This window comes from Cervus canadensis, chromosome 15 (assembly GCF_019320065.1).
Source record: "Cervus canadensis isolate Bull #8, Minnesota chromosome 15, ASM1932006v1, whole genome shotgun sequence".
NCBI classification, from domain to species: Eukaryota; Metazoa; Chordata; class Mammalia; order Artiodactyla; family Cervidae; genus Cervus; species Cervus canadensis.
In genome coordinates this window covers 36,196,052-36,213,488 of record NC_057400.1, presented here as the reverse complement: position 1 = coordinate 36,213,488, position 17,437 = coordinate 36,196,052, and positions in this window count along the sequence as shown.

Here is a 17,437-nt window from a genome sequence, read left to right as displayed (position 1 = left end):
TCAATTTAAGCCTGAATTTGGCAATAAGGAGTTCATGATCTGAGCCACAGTCAGCTGCTGGTCTTGTTTTTGCTGACTGTATAGAGCTTCTTCATCTTTGGCTGCAAAGAATATAATCAATCTGATTTCGGTGTTGACCATCTGGTGATGTCCATGTGTAGAGTGTTCTCTTGTGTTGTTGGAAGAGTGTGTTTGCTATGACCAGTGTGTTTTCCTGGCAAAATTCTATTAGCCTTTGCCCTGCTTCATTCTGTACTCCAAGGCCAAATTTGCCTGTTACTCTGGGTATTTCTTGCCTTTCTACTTTTGCATTCCAGTCCCCTATCATGAAAAGGACATCTTTTTTGGGTGTTAGCTCTAGAAGGTCTTGTAGGTCTTCATAGAACTACTCAAGTTCAGCTTCTTCAGCATTACTGGTTGGGGCATAGATTTGGATTACTGTGAGAGTGCATGGTTTGCCTTGGAAACGAACAGAGACCATTCTGTCGTTTTTGAGATTGCATCCGAGTACTGCCTTTCAGACTCTTTTGTTGACTATGATGGCTACTCCATTACTTGTAAGGGGTTCCTGCCCACAGTAGTAGCTATCATGGTTATCTGAGTTAAATTCACCCATTCCAGTCCATTTTAGTTTGCTGATTCCTAAAATGTCAACGTTCACTCTTGCCATCTCCTGTTTGACCACTTCCAATTTGCCTTGATTCACAGACTTAACATTCCCGGTTCCTAAGCAATATTACTCTTTACAGCACTGGACTTTACATCCATCACCAGTCACATCCACAACTGGGTGTTGCTTTTGCTTTGGCTCCATCTCTTCATTCTTTCTACTACTGCTTAATACAACTAAAATCCATTGGATTTGTTTCCTGAGGCTGCTGTAACATTCAAAAAAACCACTTTGGTGTCTAAAAGCAACAGCACTTTGTTCTTTCAATAGTTCTGGAGACCTGAAGTTTGAAATCATTTCACTTAGTCACAACCAAGGTGTTGGCAGGGCCACATGCCTTCTGAGGCTCTAGGGGGATTTAGCTTCTTGATTCCCAGTTTTTGGTGGCTGTTGGCATTTCTTGATTTGTGGTCACTCTGCTACCATGGTCCATTGTCTCCTCCTCTTCTTTATCTTATGTCCTTCTGAATCTCCTTTCGAAGGGCATTGGTGATAGCATTCAGGATCTAGCTAGATAATCTAGGACAGTCTCCTAACTTCAAGATCCTTAATTTAAATTCATCTGCCAAAATTTTACTATATGACATAAGAGTCAAGGTACCAGGGATTAAGACAGCGACTTATCTTTGGAGCCATTATCAGCCAACTCCATCTATCCTCTCATCTCTCAGCAATAGTGCAATGAATGTTTCACCTGTGCACCAGATAAAATAACTTCTAATTGCTTGTTGTTGTTCATTTGCTAAGCTGTGTCTGACTCTTTGCAACCCCATGGACTACAGCATGCCAGAATTCTCAGTCCTTCACCATTTCCCACAGCTTGCTCAAACTCATGTCCTTTAAGTCAGTGATGCCACCCAACCATCTCATACACTGTTGCCCCCTTCTTCTTCTATCCTCAATCTTTCCCAGCATCAGAGTCATCTGGAATGAGTAGGCTCTTTGCCTCAGGTGGCCAAAGTATTGAAGCTTCGGCTTCAGCAACAATCCTTCCAAAGAAAATTCAGTGTTGATTTCTTTTAGGATTGACTGGTTTGATCTCCTTTCTGTCCAAGGGGCCTTCTAATTGCTTAAGAGTTTGCAATACAGATTTTAAAATTCACACACCAGGGTAATATCTTAAGAATGGTGGTAAGAAGATGGGAAACAAGATAAAGTCTACTTTGTCATAGATTAGGTGACCATAGATGCTTTCAGAATATAGATATATAAAATGGGCCTGCAGACATGGTGGGGGTAGTGGTGGTGGTGATGGTGGGTGAATTGGGAGTTTGAGATTGATGTGTGTGCACTGTGATATGTAAAACAGATAGCTACATATCCCTGCTATGTAGCACAGGGATACAGTTCAGTGCTCTGTGGTGACCTAGAAGAATAAGATGGGGGAAGGTGGGATTCACTATTCATTCATATACTTCATTCATTTCATTGTACAGCCAAAACTAATAAACATTGTAAAGCAACTATCCCCTAATTAAAAAAAAAAAAAGAGAAAGAGAAAACCCAGTTGCTATTTAAGACCAAAGAACTTGTTTTAAGCTAATCAAAATGTAGTATTTAATATTTAAATTTAATGTAAATATCTTGTGACAATTAGAATAGATAAAATCTTTTTTGAATCCAAATTTTAAACAGATAAAGTCATTTTCTATTGCTCCGGTGGTGCCTTTTAAAAGCATATATGCTTTTGCACTCACTGCCTCCTATGCTTAGAAAGACCTTTCTTTTCACCTACCTATTTTTTTTTTCTTCTTGTCTTTTATGTCTCAGTTCAAACATTAAAGTAGAAAATAGGAAGCTGTATCATATGATCTTGATAAATTTTAGATAGCTCAAATCACTACTAGGGACTTTAATTATTTGTTGCTTATTTTATTGTCTACCTCTCCAATCTCCCCATGGAACACTAGCTCTATAAAAGTTGAGATATTTTCTATAAAATCCAAGCCCCTAGAACTGCATCTAGCATTAACAGATTTCAATGACTGTTGCTCATTAAATTAGAAGTCTTAAGGATTTTGTTCAAATGCTACACTCTCCAGGAAGGCTTCCCTGAACCAACTCCCTGGGAAACTTTTCCTTCTTCAATGAACCAATATTACACATGTGTGTGTGCTTAGGCACTCAGTCATGTCCAGCTCTTTGTCATACCATGGACGCTTGTGCATAAAACTAGCATTGATCATGTTGCATTATATTAATTTATTCATATAGCTATCTTTTAAGAAAAGTGTAAGTTCCTTGAAGGCCAGGATTTTATCTTAGCTCTATTCATATCTATAAAATCACATTCATACTGGTTCCTGGAACATATAAGTCCCTCAACGAATATTATAGCACTCTATTATTTAATCAAACACTAGTCTCAGTGTAGCTGTGAAGCTATTTAGTAGATGTGATTAACATTTCTAATTAGTTGACTTTGTATAAAGGAGATTACCCTCTATAGTATGGGTGGGGCTCAACTTATCAGCTAGAAAACCTTGCAAGGAAGACAGACTTGTCAGAGAAGAAATTCTGCCTCAAGATCCTGCAGTATTAGTTGCTCAGTCGTGGCTGACTCTTTGTGATCCCATGAACTGCAGTCCACAAGTTTCCTCTGTCCATGGAATTCTCCAGGCAAGAATATTGGAGTGGGTAGCCATTTCCTTCTCAACACAGGGATTGAACCCTGGTCTCCTGCATGGCAGGTGGATTCTTAATCTTCTGAGCCACCAGGGATGCCCACCATTAACCCATGCCTGAATTTTCAACCTGGGGGCTTCACCATGCAAATCCCATCCCATCCTTCTCTATGCCTCTCCCTCTTGCTTCCTGGAAAACTCTAATAGACCAACTGTCTTTTCATTTAAGCCCAATTTAAGGCAGTGGTGAGAGTTTAACCATATCTCACCACATTAAACTTGAGAAGTAACGGCAGTGGAGAATTAATATTATGACAGAACAGTAAAAGATGTTTTGAAATTATAAACTAAAAATGAAAAGTTGAATTACATTCAATAATATTTACTTCAGCTAGGACAGTATTCAATAATTTTTTGAAGATATTTATTTATAAAGACTTGAAAAAATATACCAACATGTCAATGTGTTTATGTTATACCAGAAGAAAAAAAGGATGATGTCTTAATAGTTATTTGAGTTAGTTCACAATTGTGAAGTTGCAACTTCTCAGCAAGAGAAGTTGGAAAAGCCTTTTTATTTTTCCCTTGTTGTTGTTCAGTCACCAAGTCGTGCCCAACTCTTTGTGACCCCAGGGACTGCAGCATGCCAGGTTTCCCTGTCCTTCATTGTCTCCTGGAGTTTGCTCAAACTCATGTCCATTTTCCCTTAGACTGTCACTTCTGCTTGGGAAACCAGTTTATGTCCACTAGAAATATTTCCTTTGAGATTTTCTCTACTATTGACTGAGCAATCAAGCTTTTTAATCAGGCTGCATCTCAAAACCCTAGCCATTGTGCCTCCTCCTGAGGCTGGGGTGAAAATAGGAACTGGTCACTCTCAGTTCTCTTTTGCAAGCCTACCCCATCCAAAAAGCCAATCCCATCCTTCCTTTCCAGACTCAGAATGTAAAATTCCATCTGCACTGGATACGGCTATGTAAAAACATTGCTATCTTAAACTGAACAAAGATACAAAGAAACCCATATCATGTATATTGATACTGTGAAATGTATCTTTCTTGTTTTTTGATTTCTTGTGTTTTGCATGTTTTGTGCAATAAAATAAGACTACAAAGAGAAAATTATGGCTACTGACATCCTAACGAATTTTGGTATACAAATGAAAAATGATTCAAGTAGGGTAGGTTTGATCAAATTTGACTTATTAGGTAAAGACAAATCTCTCAAGGATCAGGTGATCCTCTTCTGGATTTTAGGGCATTAAAATCACAAAAGGGCCTCTCTTGGTTGGGAAGAACTTGAGGTGGCCTGGGAAATAATAGGTATAGCTGATGGCAGGGAGGTAAGATAAACAATATCGGCTCTGATTTAGCCTGACCTGATCATTTCAGTTTCAGTTCCTCTACACCCTAGCATTTCATTTGTAAACTGGCCCCACTTCCTATAAGTAGTTTCAATCTTCTCCACCTTTAGGCTATCTCCATCTTTTGCTGTTACTCCTTCTCAGTTGCTCTCCCTACCCCAAATTCTATCTGTTCATCATTTTTTCTAGTTATGCTATTTGTAAATTTTCTGCTTTGCTTTCTTTTACTGTGATAACCCTCATTTTCACACAATTGTTATAGCCTTTTACTAGCCACCCTGCCATGCAAACTCTCATTCCTTCAGCCTTGTATACTTTCACAGTGACCACATTACTCTTCCTACAGCACAGTTATCAAGATTCCTCTTGATTTAAAGAAGGTCATGTGTCCATGGATTGTGGACTGGATAGTCAAGATTTTTCACCAGTCACACAGATTCTCCCAACAAGAACTTTATGTACCTTCTTCTTTTATCCTTCTCTTTTCCATTGCCCCAAATTAATCCCCGGTCTTCTAAATATAATCCAGTCTAAGTCTCAGCTATATGTTTGATTATGTTTGATGTGAATTCTATCTAAATGCTTTGCCTCCTTTGAGAACAGAGCCAGAGACTTCCTTGTTCAGGAAACCATGGTCAGATTTCAGTGTAAGCCATCTCTTTCACTACTTTGCCATAGTGGATCTTTTCTGAGATAGAGCATAATGTGGCACAAAGACACGTGGATGTATGTAGTCCCTCAGCTCTGCCATTATTCCACGTGTTGGAGTGTGGACTGATGCCATCACCTCTCTGCCTCTGTTTTCTCATCCACAGAATGTGGATTAAAGTGTTTATCTTAGTCATATTAAGTATCTCAGTATTTTTAATTTTATTCATTGCTTCACCTTTATAAGTTTAAAAAGCCAGGCATTGTCTGTTTTGTTAGTTGCTTCCTCACTCCTGCACTTAGACCAATGTCTGGCACAGAGTAAGAAATTTCTGTTATTTGTTGAAGGAATAAATGATTAAACACCTAGTAAGGGCTTCCCAAATAGTGACCATCATCATTATTTGTCATACAACATCTTCTTAATGTTGCCTGGCATTTTCATTTACTTTTTATGTGAAGTCAGGGTTATATTGTTTCTCCTTTATGGATCATTAACAGCTACTTCCCTTGTGGCTCAGTAGTTAACAACTACTTCCCTGGTGGCTCAAATGTAAAGGATCTGCTTGCAACTCCAGAGACCTGGGTTCATTCCCTGGGTTGGGCAGATCCCCTGGAGGAGGGCATGGCAATCCACTCCAGTATTTTTACCAGGAGAATCCCCACGGACAGAGGAGTCTTGTGGACTATTCCATGGGGTTGCAAAGAGTTGGACATGACTGAGTGACTTAGCACAGCACAACAGCTCCTTGGGCTTATCCAGAAATATACCATAGCTTATACTATACAAGATTACATAGATCGGTTATTTGGGGGAAATAAGAATTTGAGAATAGAATCAAAGCTTATTCAGTGGCATCTTTTCCCCCTTATAGACAACACATTCACATTTTATAGCAAGTAATCTAACCAGAGATTATCATCTGCTCCTGGGCTCTTCATGTCATACATATTTACTTTTACAACAGCCATTTTTAATTATTTCCTATTCCCCTTCAACACCCATAAAATAATGATATGTCATATTTTAATAGCACCTCAGAGAAAATAATTTCTGACTAACACATGAGAGCTTTTTAAAAAAGGTCAAATTTACTAGCATGTATGTGAGAAGGGGTGATGTTATTGGTAGGACTCTACAGTGACATTTCAGTGGTGCTATGTGAAATGAACTCCGAATACCTAACTCCCTCCTAATCTATTCTCCTGCACAGGATAATTTTTTAGCCACTCAATTGATCAATTAGTCTTGTGTTCAGTAGCTCAGTTGGGTCTGATTCTTTGCAACCCATGGACTGCAGCCCACCAGGCTCCTCCGTCTATAGGATTTTCCAGGCAAGAATACTGGAGTGGGTTGCTATTTTCTTGCGCCCTACAAAAACATATCTTTTGGAGGAGTAAGATTTCATCTCCCTCAGTAAGTCATACCACTGAAAGAGTCATACCACTGAAAGAGACTATTTAGTTCAACCTCTCATATGCAAGATTTGGTGAAGAAAAATCAGAGTGAGCACAGACAGCCCTGGCTTGTGGAGTTTGATTGCTTCTGGATCAAGATCTATGAACCACCAGAAATTTACAAATCTTTCCTGTTCACCTAGTTAATACTGAGATTATTTATCAACAATGAACTATAAAGCAAGTGTTATTATCCCCAGTGTGCAGACTGGACTACTGAGGTTCAATGAGGTTAACCAACCTTTGAAAGTCCTGCTTCATAATCTAAAGACCTTTATTTAATTACGAAATATCAGGGTTTCCCTGGTGGCACAGAGGTTAAAACGTCTACCTGCAATGTAGGAGACCCGGGTTCGATCCCTGGGTCGGGAAGATCCCCTGGAGAAGGAAATGGCAACCCACTCCAGTATTCTTGCCTGGAGAATCTCATGGAGGAAGGAGCCTGGTAGGCTACAGTCCACGGGGTCACAAAGAGTCAGAAACAACTGAGCTACTTCACTTTCACTTTCAAACAATTAGAATCACTTATTGGCTTTAAATAATTTCTTTTTGTACATCTTCTTATTGGTGCCTGTAAAATTATCTGTGTTTGTATGGATTAAAGAGCAACTTCACACATCCCTCTACCAGCCTCTTTCTCCAAGTGCAGACATACAGAGGGTGAAGAAAGGAAGGAAAAAAAAAAGGTATTTGATCGGTAATCTTAGTGATATTGACCTACCTATGTGCTTATTTGACAGTTTTGACTGAATACATTTTGAATAGTTCAGGGAGAAGAAAGTTATACTAGCAAGAATTTTACATATAAATCTCTGGTGATATAATCTTGAAAACTGAATAATATCTCTATTGTTCCTTTTTCATAAAAAAAGAAAGAAGAATATTTTGTTCTTAAATCACAAAATTATTGTTCTGAAACTCAAGCACATATAATTTTATATGTGCCCTCTCTATTATTTTTTGTAACTGTTACATGCATAAAAATTCAGGATATTGTGATTGAAATTCCCAGAGGGGGTTTTTGTGAAACCGAACAGCAAAATGTAGTTGACACTCGTTCTGTGTTACCCTAGGGCTACAGTTTTGATCACAGCCTGTGTGGATTCATTCCTGTCAGAACAATGAATTTTATACTCATGTCATAAGTAAATTTTGCCATCCTTTTGCTTTTTTAAAGTACAAATGAAGGAAGAATGAATTTAGTTAAAGTATAGAATTTCAATTGAAAGGTAAAGAAAATAATAGTATCAAACAGATACATAGACCAAAATCATTCCCCTTTCAATTCTGATTGCCTAATTAAATATATTGTAATGCTAATATTAATGTAAATACTTGCACACTTATACAATTACACTTATCTTTAACATCTTATTAAATTTATCACTATAAATAGAAAATAATAAATGAGCTAGGTATGTATCAATTGCTCTGTAATCATAATAAAACAGAGGCTATTTTGTTACTAAATCATATAAACAGCTTAGTCCATTATATATCATCTTCCCATTCTATATCATTTTTAAGCTCCTATTCCCCTTTGCACAGGTATGAGACACGAGTGACAGTTGCTTTGAATTTTTTAAAGAAGTAGGTACCCAAGAAGGTTAAATATAAATTAGTCATAAAGCCAATGGAACAGACAGGAAATGATTAAGCTGTATGATTATTTTCAAATTTATAGTGTTTTAACACTACTAGTGTTTAATTAAGGAGAAAAAGCAGTCAATTTTATTTTATGTGATCATATAAGACCTCAAAAATTAATGTTCTTCTTACTCTGTAATGCTGCAGTTCTAAAGCAATGTTGAGGACAACAAAGTCCTATTTGATAGTCTAGCCTTTCAGTGAAGAGCTGTTCTTCCTGCCTTTGATGTAGGAATGGTTTATTTAATCAATTATTCATCAAAGTTATGGCATTCTTCTTATATATTTAGGTAAAACTAAAAGATGACTTTCTGAAGCCTTATTGCTTAAATAAAAGTTTAAATAGACTGTGAAAACACTTGACTTTGACATGGCAGATATGGCAATGATTTAAGTTTCACAGAGTCCCTGGCCTCAAATGGGAGCTTAAATAAAAAGAGATGTTATGTGTGTGTGTGTGTGTGTGTGTATGTTCAGTACAGTTTTCTAGAAGTAGATGATGAGCAGGGCCAAAATATCCAGAGCACTTTTGATGACCTTCCCATCAAAAAAGGCAGGACAGACAATTTGATTTAGTGTTTTCTTTGCACAGGTGTTAAAGTTGACACGAAACAGCTGAAAGACACAGCCTTGTGGTGCAAGCTGGGCAGCTGGACACTTTTGCATGGAGAATCGTGAGCAGTTGGTAACATTTGGCAGCCTTACATAGAAAAAAAGTGACTGCTAGCAAAGTCTCAACTGCTGCTAATTAGCAGCAATGAACTGTGGGTAGGACAGTGCGTTTTAATATGAGAAGATTTTTACAGTAACCACCACACTAAGAGGAGAGATAGAAAGAAATGCTCCCTAGCTGACCCTCATAGCAATCCAGGCTGCATATTGCAATAATCCTGTAAATTACTATGCTTTCTTATACAGTAACTTGGAGTTAATTAGTAATTTAACATTCCTCTACACTATTAAATGTCTTTCTTGCATTATATTATGTTGTTTCATGGGCCTACCTTAACACTAATGGGGTTTTGTTATATTTTCTCAAAACAGTAACAGTAAAATAAAACTGAGCTAGAAAATTAATTAGTTATCTTTTACCTTTGATTTACCTGTTATTAACAATTAAGTGGTGGTACACATTTTTCAAGTGGTTCTGGAGGTTAGGTGGAGATGAATATACTTCCAGAATATATTACAGAGGAAAGTGAATAAAAATGAGTAGTGTGCAGGCTTCAAGAGATTACCCTGCAGATGCAGAATGCAATGCAAACACTTTTCATATTTCCACTCTCAGAGGGAGGGGTAGTGACTAGTGGGTGGAGGAGGGTCAGGGAAGGATAGAAATAGAAGAGGGAAGCATATTTAGCTACATTCACTAATTTTTAAGAGAAACCTGGCAAAGAAGGTTTCATACCATTCACGGTTTACACCTTAAAACGTGAATACGCTATAGTGAAGTGGTGGATTTTACCATATAGTCATAGAGGAAAAAAATGCACATTTTTGTAGCTTTGCAGTTTGTAAATGCCAGAGAATTTTGTAGGATTTTGTGATGTGAAAATTGATACTCAGAATTTAAATATATAAATTAATGCATGCAATATTAACCTTCAAATAGAAAGCCCTGAGGTGGAAATTGTGGTGAATAAAATTATTCTGATCACCTGAAAGGAAAAAAGGAGTTAAAATTATTAATGTGTTTAAAAAATTTTCTTAACCATCCACCTCTTTATTTTCCTGCAAACTTAATTTTCCTATTGAATGAAATAGACAAATACAGCAGTATTACACCCATGTACTTTAAAAACTGTTCTTACTTAAAATTGAAATTCTGGGCTTTATAGATAAAGGAAGTGTTTTTTATTTGGCATCTCAGTGATCAATGTGAACTTGAAGGTGGAACAATTTAGTTAAAGCAGGGCTTCAGAAGAAGAAAAGCTACAGATGTGTACGTGAAAAGGAATGAATTCAGTACAAAACATTTCCAAAAGATTTCATCTCTTGGGGCTCCCTCTAAAAGAGTGTCTGCTACCATTTAAAATCCCATCCTTTGCAGCTGGATTTGAACATTCCATAAAAAATTCATCTGCGCTTTAAGAGATTTCTGCTTTTCTGTCCTCTCTATTGTTAGACAAATTGAAGTGTGCACTCGGAAGGAGAGTGGCAGTGAACTGCGAATTTATTTACTCATTCGATTCTAATATTGAGAGAATCTACTTGCTCCGTTCAAAGGGTAGAGCAACAATGCAAGTGACATCAGGTCACCCAGCACTTCATAGCTACCTGTGAGATAGAATTGTTCTCCTTGCAGATAGGAAGTGACTGAAACCTCTTTTTCTCATCAATGTCTATTATGATTGATGGCTCCATGGTCACATTGAATATGCCCTTTTTAAATAATTCACAATGTCATCACCATAGTACTAGTTTATAACTAGCCTGTTATTTTTACCTTTGTTCATTCACTAACAGAAGGTTAGATAAATTAAGTACTATGTGGATTTTGGTAGCATTATAACCAACCAAAGTACAGTGTTTAGAGCCCAACAACAACAAAGCATCAGTTTTATTTTTCACGACACTCTGAATGTCTCCCTCTCAATAAATCCTAAAAGGAAATTCTAATAAAGCAGAAGCACTTGTGGCACATTGTAACCTGAACCCACTCTTTGGTGTTAAGGCCTCATAAGACTTTCACTATAAAAAGCAGTCATGCTGTATTGAGACAGAAGAAATTTTACCTAAATTCTGCGCTTATTTAAAAATAAAATATTTTGTTCATTTAATACCTCCACATTAAAGAAATTTATAATTAACATCTACATACCTAATGCAAAAATTGTACAAAAAGCAGTAAAAGTGTATATTTAGAAATATAATGCTTGATATTTGGAGAGTACTATATGATAAACAATACAATGTTTTTATTTATTTTCTAAACTGATTCAAAATCAGTTTTGTCAGATAAACTACTAAATAGTCATTAACACGAATAATTACATCTTTTCTTAATGCCAATTTTTAAAAATGTTATACATTAATCATGGATAGATCAATTATACAAACTCAAAATATCAATCAGGGCATTATATACTGCTTTAATAACCAGAGCTTCTTTAGATTTTAACATTGTGATCAATAGTAAATTAAAAAAAATATTTTTGCAGGTCTTCTCACAGAGTACAAGAGTATGAAACATTTTTTGTTAAATTTAGGTACATATTCAGCCTATAATAAATATATAAGTTTTATATATAAACTGTGTGGTTTATTGGCTTTATGTCTTTATAAACATTTCCCTTGGTGTTTTTCTTTTCAGGATCCTAAATTTGAATTATCATTTGTTGATTTTACTGTGGAATTGTTTCTCTAGGTATTAATATCAATGGAATGAAAAACTCAAACTTGTCGAACAGAATGTATGTGGTCAGTCTCAATATGCTGTCATAAGTAAAAGAAGTCAAACTGAGAGCTAATAATTGACACATGATCAAGGATGCTATAATCAAAATTCAAAGTTTCTATTAATTGATTTACCCAATAAGTATGTATTGGCCAGTATAAAATGGAGAAACATGGCTCTTGTTTGTATGAAGCTTAGATTTTATTACAGAAGACAGTATTTTTTTTTAATAAATAAGGAAATCACAGATAGCAGTAAGTACATTGAAGAAAATAATGTAAGATGATGTGGTAGAGAGACTGGGGTAACCAGGTCTTACGGAACTTATTTAGACTGAATGGTCAAGAGAATCCATCCTGAGGGGTGATGGGATGCTGAGACAAATAATGAACAGGAATCATATGCAAAAATACAGGGCCAGATTATTCTAGATCAGTTAATCCCAGTTCCTGCTATGGAAAGAACAGGCATGATATTTCAAAATCACTAGAGTGATGAGGAGAAGGTTGATAAAATATGAGGTCGGGGAGACAGGCAAGGGCTGGCGCAAACATGTCATTTAGACCCCAAGATGTTTGAATGATATCCAGTTGTATGCTACTTAATTTCTGGGATCCTCAGTTCCTGTAACTCCAGTAGAGTGATAGGTCCAATTTGAAAAGTCAATAAGAAAGTGCATAACACAGTGCTTGAAAAAGTCGGCTTAAAGCTCAACATTCAGAAAACTAAGATCATGGCATCTGGTCTCATCACTTCATAGCAAATAGATGGGGAAACAGTGGAAACAGTGTCAAACTTTATTTTTGGGGGCTCCAAAATCACTGCAGATGGTAATTGCAGCCATGAAATTAAAAGACGCTTACTCCTTGGAAGGAAAGTTACGACCAACCTAGACAGCATATTAAAAAGCAGAGACATTTCTTTGCCAGCAAAGCTCTGTCTAGTCAAAGTTATGGTTTTTCCGGTAGTCATGTATGAATGTGAGAGTCAGACCATAAAGAAAGCTGAGTGCCCAATAATTGATGCTTTTGAACTGTGGTGTTGTAGAAGACTCTTGAGAGTCCCTTGGACTGCAAGGAGATCCAACCAGTCCATCCTAAAGGAGATCAGTCCTGAGTGTTCATTGGAAGGACTGATGCTAAAGCTGAAACTCCAATATTTTGGCCATCTCGTGTGAAGAGTTGACTCACTGGAAAAGATCCTGATGCTGGGAGGGATTGGGGGCAGGAGGAGAAGGGAACGACTGAGGATGAGATGGCTGGATGGCATCACTGACTCGATGGATCTGAGTTTGAGTAAACTCCGGGAGTTGGTGATGGACTGGGGGGCCTGGCGTGCTGTGAATCACGGAACTGCAAAGAGTCGGACACGACTGAGCAACTGAACTGAACTGAACTGAACACAGTGCTTGGCAACTTATAATGATAACTAATGGCTCAATTAATATGACATCTCTTCTTCACTGTTACTTTTGAATGTAAAGTTTCAAAATTACTAAGCATAGAATTCCAGCTTATCAATACTGATATTCATTCTCATTTTTATATTAAATGCAGTAAAAACAAAAAAAGAGAGAAAGGTCCCTTTAGTATCTATGAAAGTGAAAGTGAAGTCACTCAGTCATGTCCAACTCTGTGACCCCATGGACTGCAGCCTACCAGGCTCCTCCATCCATGGGATTTTCCAGGCAACAGTGCTAGAGTGGGCTGCCAGCACTTCTCTAGGGGATCTTCCCATCCCAGGGATCGAACTCGGGTCTCCTGCATTGCAGACAGACGCTTTACCGTCTGAGCCACCAGGGAAGCTATAAGTACTAGTAAAACAATTCCATTTATTGAGATTTTAGTATGTGCCAGACTCTAAGCTTTTCACATTTATTAGCTAATATAGCTTTATAATAAAGCTATGGATTAGACTGTTATACCATTTTACAGATGAAGAAAGAGAGGGCCAGAGAGATTGCATAAATCACAATAACAGGTAGGATTTTGACACAAGTATCCTTCTCTAATGCTAATATCTTACCAACATTCAGAGTTTAAAGAATTTGCTAATTTAAAATACTGGGATTTAATATGGTCAATATATATTTCTCAATTTATAGGCTAATTGTGCTTAGTTGCTCAGTCATGTCTGACTCTTTGTGACCTTTTGGACTGTAGCCCACCAGGCTCCTCTGTCCCTGGGAATTTCCAGGCAAGAATACTGGAGTGGCTTACTGTTTACTCCTTCAGAGAAGCTAATTGATATACACATAAAATGAAAATTCAATTGGGCATTACTAGTGTCATTTTACAAACTAAGCAGCCTAGGCCCTTAAAAATACATATTAAAGATAGCAAAATGAGATTCTGCTTAGTTGCAAAAGATCAATCTGTTTATCAGTTTCAGTCTCAGACCTTCTCTTTTAAAAAACAATTTTAAAATTATTTTATAATTATCTTAAGTTTTGCCTTTCTACTTAATTCTTTCCTAACTGTGTCCTAAATACAGCCTCAAAGTTCACGTGAAAAATGAAGACCAACTAAAGAGTGAAAAACATTTAATTAGAGATAAATCGCCTTTCATTGAAATAAGCTTCCTCCTCCCTCCACAACGTGTGCAGCCTTTTTCCTATGAGAGGTACTCAGTTTTAGTTATACAATGAAAATAGGCACTTTAAATACACTTCAGAGACTGTTATCACATACAACACCAAAAAAACCAAAAACCAAAAAGCAAAACCAGAAAACCTCTAGCCCAGAGGAGTTGTGAAAAGTTTTAAATTAACGTTTAATTGTGATTTTTATTTCCTACCACTTTGAAGAAGAGCATGCTTCATGTTTATGGCAGTTTAATGGATGGAGAAAGACATGGGACAATTCAAGAGGACGCTTGTAAATCAAATTTAACAAAGAGGATACATACTTTGAGAATTGTGTAAGCTTAAAAATCACTTTTAACTTTTACTTGAAAGAAAGTGCAAGAAAATGAATTATGAAATAGTGGAAACAATTTCACTTAGTCAATAAATTACATTTTGTGAAAATAGTATAGCTCTTTCAAATGGGATTGGTAATCTCTAACTATCCTATTTAAAATTTCCATAACGAAGTAAATAACCTCCTTTATATGCCATTTTCACAGCCTTTGCCTCACTTTAAAAGATTTATTCTTTAAAATAATGACAATAATAACTTCACTATGTGTCCACTACATTCAAGTAAAGACACTAGATGTCTTGGGAGATAAAGGGCAATGGTAAACAATGTCCAGTCTCAAGGTCTAGAGACTTAGAGTAAGACAACTGCATCAGAAATCCCATATGGACTGGGCTTGAACATACCGAGTTGGTCAGTTTATTTTGAGATGTCCTTAACCATTTCACTTTAGTGAGACTGAAGTTATAGCTGCTGTTTTTTTCAGGAAAGATATAGGTACAGTTTTTTATTCATTTTAAATTACCTCTATTTAACTTCTTCCACAACTGAATATTGCATCTTAAATAGATAAAAGACTTCACATTCCAAGATGACTAATTTACCTCAATCACTAGTCCTCTTCTCAGCTGGAGAAAGTTACACCAATAGATCGTACCCTAGGAGGAAAGCTCTTAGACAGTTCTCACTGGGGTAAATTTGAAAAGTGGTAGAAGAAAAACCACATCTATCCAGTCATGCATACATACATTTCCAAGAAATGAACTAAAAGTATCACAGTACAAGAAATTTAAATTAGCTAACTTATAGCTAATTTAACTGATCAATGGCCAAATGAATGGCCAGCATTAATTTGATGGCATGAAGGTAGTGGTTGGCACACTGAGAGATTCTTCAAAGGAAAATTTTGTGAAGGTAAAAGACAAAGTCCTAGACATAAAGCTTATGGAATGAGAAGTAGAGTGAAGTATGACAGCCAAAAAGAGGTGGAAACAAAGGAATCCTAGGAAAGCAGTGTTATTAAAATGAAGGGGGATTATTATTCATCTCTTTATTGTCCCTTGAAAAACTAAACATTCTTATTATAACAAACATAATTGTAGAATAGGAATTAAACCTAAAATAAATAAATAAATAAGCATTCCCTCTGGCCAAGAGTAGTAGCAGTTTCAGAAGAATATTTTTTAAGAGAAACCAGTTGTACAGGAGGTAAAACATGAAATTAGTATCACTTACTTAAAAAGTTAGACAGCTATATTTTATGATCATGATGGCAGTAATGAAAGCAAAAGTATTTTGCTAATTTTCATAACATATTCAGAATTTATACAATTAAGAATTGAGTTAGACATATATGTACTTATAAATAAAATATCTGATTATTTTTATTTTTTAAATTGGTATGTAGTCGATTTACAAAGTTGTGTTATTTTCAGATGTACAGCAAAGTCAATCAGCTATACATATACATATATCTGCTCTTTTTTAGGGCATTACAGAGCACTGAGTAGAATTTCCTGTGCTATTTAGTAGGTCCTTAATAGTTATCACTTTATATGTAGCAATGTAATATGTCAGTCCCAATGCCCTAAATTATTATTCCCTTTCTCCCTCTTCCCCACGCTGGCAACTACAGGTTTGCTTTCTACATCTGTGCCTCTACTTTTGTTTGTGAATAAGTTTATTTGTACTTTTTTTTTTTTTTTTAGATTTCACATATAAGCAATGATCACTTTTCTCTGTCTCACTTCAGTTAGTATAATGGTCTTCATTTACCTGGTGTTTTTAAATAGAGTTTTTGTATGTGTTTATTAGCACATCATGTTAATTCGTCCTTATATCAGCTCAGTTCAGTGACTCAGTCATGTCTGACTCTCTCCATGGACTGCAGCATGCCAGGCCTCCCTGTCCATCACCAACTCCTGGTGCTTACACAAACTCATGTCCATTGAGTCAGTGATGGCATCCAATCATCTCATCCTCTGTTGGCCCCTTCTCCTGCCTTCAATCCTTCCCAGCATAAGGGTCTTTTCCAGTGAGTCACTTCTTCGCATCAGGTGGTCAAAGTATTGGAGTTTCAGCTTCAGCATCAGTCCTTCCAATGAATATTTAGGACTGATTTCCTTTAGGATGGACTGGTTGAATCTCCTTGCAGTCCAAGGGACTCTCAAGAGTCTTCTCCAACACCACAGCTCAAAAGCATCAATTCTTCAGTGCTCAGCTTTCTTTATAGTACAACTCTCACATCCATACATGACTACTGGAAAAACCATAGCTTTGATTAGACAGATCTTTGTTGGCAAAGTAATATCTCTGCTTTTTAGTATGCTGTCTAGGTTGGTCACAACTTTCCTTCCAAGGAGCAAGTGTCTTTTAATTTCATGGCTGCAGTCACCATCTGTAGTGATTTTGGAGCCCACCAAAATAAAGTCTGCCATTGTTTCCATTGTTTCCCCATCTATTTGCTATGAAGTGATTGGACCAGATGCCATGATCTTAGTTTTTTGAATTTTATTTTAAGTCAACATTTTTACTCTCCTCTTTCACTTTCATCAAGAGGCTGTTTAGTTCCTCTTTGCTTTCTGCCAAAGGGTGGTGTCACCTGCACATCTGAGGTTATTGATATTTCTCCTGGCAATCTTCATTCTAGCTTGTGCTTCATCCAGTCCAGCATTTCTCATGATGTGATCTGCATATAAGTTAAATAAGCAG